The sequence below is a fragment of the Propithecus coquereli genome, unplaced genomic scaffold (genome assembly GCF_000956105.1).
Source record: "Propithecus coquereli isolate 6110/MARCELLA unplaced genomic scaffold, Pcoq_1.0 Scaffold78, whole genome shotgun sequence".
NCBI lineage: Eukaryota > Metazoa > Chordata > Mammalia > Primates > Indriidae > Propithecus > Propithecus coquereli.
In genome coordinates, this window is record NW_012153951.1 from 5,465,363 (window position 1) to 5,468,664 (window position 3,302).

Here is a 3,302-nt window from a genome sequence, read left to right on the forward strand (position 1 = left end):
AGTTTAAACAGAGATGGGCTCCTGAGAACTAAATTTGGTTCAGGGATTATGGTTCAAAGATCTGCTCAATTAGAAACTTGCTTTTGTAGCCACATATGGGCATTGGCTTGTCTTCTCCCTTTCCTCATAAAGGGGCTGTAAATACACTAATCCTGCCCATCATAGGGTGTGGGGAGGGTGCAGGGAGGATTCAGAGTGAGAATCTGTGCAAAAGAGATACAGAATATTAGCCACAGCTCACTTGTCTCTAAATACGCTCATTTCTATTATAATTGTTGTCATTCTCAGGACAACAACAAATGGAAAACTGAGCATGGGAAGGAAGAATGGAGGCAATCAACCCTGACCAAGGCAAGGAAACCTTGCTAAGAGAAATGAACTCAGTGGCATTATAAAGTAGTGCAGCATAATGATTAGGAACATGGGCTTTGGGCTGACTATCATGCATGTATGGTATGAAGTGAAGCTCAATTGCTGAACTGCCCTTTCCCTTCGGTTAGTGTTTACATGGCACATCGTTTTCCATTGTTTTCTTTTTACTTTCATTCTATCTGTGTCGTTACATCTAAGGCATGTAAAAGCCTTGTAAAAGCCTGTAGTTACATCATTTTTAATCCAATCTGACAAATTCTGTCTTTTGATTGGAGTGTTTAGCACATTTACATTTAATGTAATGATTGAGATGGACTTCAGATACCTTATTTATTGACAATTTGTTCCTTTATTTCTCCTTTCTTGCCATCTTTGGTATTAATGAAATATTTCTATTTCATTTTATAGTCTCTATTAGTGTTTTTGGTTATACATTCAAATTCTTTTAGCATTTTCCTAGAAATTACAAATACATTCTTAAATTATTATCCTATCTTAAATTAGTAATTTTGCCACATTCTTAACTATTAATATGTAAGAAACTTATAACAGCATAACTTCACTTATACCTCTTACCTTGTTTGCTACTGTCATATTTTTCATTTCCAGACATTATTTTATACCCACAAGACATTTTAATGCTTGTGGCTTTCATTTGTCAATATTCATTTATTTTTACCCATATATTTACCATATCTGAAATTACTAATTGCTACTTGAGTTTTTTTTTTTCTTCCATCTGGAATCATCTGTTTTTTATTATTCTACTAGAAATCAATGATAAATCAATAAAATAATCAACAAAATCAAGTTTTTTTTGAGAATGATTTATTTAAAAAAATATAGAATTCTACTCTGGCACTTCAAAGATACCATTCCATTGTCTATGGTTTTTCATAGTTTATACTGAGAGGTTATTATTCATTTTTATTGTTTTTATCTTGAAGATAATGTGTCATTTTTGTTTTCCTAGGTGCTTTTAATATTTTTCTCCATATATTGATTAACAATAAATTGACTGTGATGTGCCTAGGTATAGGTTTGGTTTTTTTTTAATCTTGTTTGGGGTTCATGGAGCTTCTTATAATGAAGAATTACCATTTTTCACCAGATTTGCAGAATTTTCAGCCACTATTTCTTCAGCTATTGCTTTTATCCCATTCTTTCTTTCTTTTCTTTCTAGAAACTTCTATTACATGTGTGGTAGACCTTTTGATCATATTCTATATTGCTCATGTTCTGTTTTGGTCTTTCCATTCTTCATTTTTCTCTGTAGTCTATTTTGAATATTTTCTAATGACGTATCTTTGAATTTAATAATCCTATTTTCTAATCTTCCTATTCACTGTTAAACTTGTCAAATGGGTTCTTAAACATAAGTATTTATTTATAGTTCTAAACTTTTCATTTGATCCTTTTCATAGTCTGTATTTCTCTGTTGAAATTCCCCAGATAGATAAAAACACAATAAATACTTTATATTTTTATCTATTTTTGTCTATTATTTCTTCTCTTGGCTTTAGCATAATAATCCTAGCAATTCTGAAATCTTTGTCTACTTCCCATATGTAGATCATCCATTGTCTACTCATATTGACTTTTATCTCTTGAGTATTAGTAATTTCTTTTTGTGCTTCTTGCCTGTCTGGTAATGTTTATTGTCTGTGTTATGACCTGATGGTTTGTGTGTCCCCAAAATTCATATGTTGAAGCGATAACCTTCAATGAGATTTTATTTGGGGATAGAGCCTTTCTAAAAGTAATTAAGGTTAAATGAAGTCACAAGGATGGCACTCAGATCCAATAGGATCAGTGTCCTTATAAAGAGAGACATCAGAAAGTTCACTTTCTCTTTCCATGCTCACATGACAAAGAAAAGGTCATGTGAGCACACAGTGAAATGGAAACCACAAGCAAGTCAAGAGAAGAGGCCTCAGGATGAAACCTACTTTGTCAGCACTTTAATCTTGGACTTCTTAATCTCCATGACTATAAGAAATATATTTCTGCTGTTTCTACTCATTCCTAGTATTTTGTTATTGCAGCTTGAGAAGACTAATACGGTACGCTTGACATTATACATGATAGTTATAGAGGCTCTTGATCTTGTTAACTTTTTCAAGAGTATTGAATTTTGTTTTGGCAGGCAGTTAATTTACTAGTGGATTAGGTTTCTTGCTGTCAAGGTCTCATTTTAGTCTTTGTTGTGCGTGGGGGGATGTATTTCAGATTCACTGTTACTCCTAGGTCATAGCCCTTATTCCTAAGGCATGGTCCTCACTCCTAGAAGACCCAGAAGATGATCTTTTTGAGGTCTCAATTAAACGTCTAGGATCTTCACTGGACTCCACACTCTGTTTACTGAACTCTAGTCAGGCTCAAATGCTAATGTCTGACCAGTGCCCTGAGCCCTGTGTAATTCAGATCTTTGGCTTCAGGGGCTTTCAGACTCCAGGCAGCTGATCTTTCCCTAGGTGTCCCAGAGACTCACCACGCAATGTGCAACCCAGGAATTAGCCAAGATCCCAGAGGCGTTTCCATGCAAATATCTGAAGTTCTCTCTCTGTGGCTGTGCTTTCTGAAAATTACCATCTGAACCCAGCTATTTTAGTAGTCCTGAACTCTAATCTCTTGCTGTTGTTTGGGCTTCACTTTCATGGATGCCCCCTAGGAGAAATGCCCCCTAGGAGAAAATTTGGGTGACTGTGGGGCTAAACTCAAGTACGTTCCCTCTAACAGGGTTCACAGCCCTGCCTTGGTTGTTTTCCAGTGCTTTCAAACAGCTATTTTGTATATTTTGGTTAGCTTTTATAGTTGTTTCCAGTAAGCAGGGAAGTTCAATCATAACTAAAATCAGACTTGCCTTTGTCTAATATCTAACTAAATAAACAGTAAAAACAACAACAAAATACCCACCCTGAAGGCAAAAA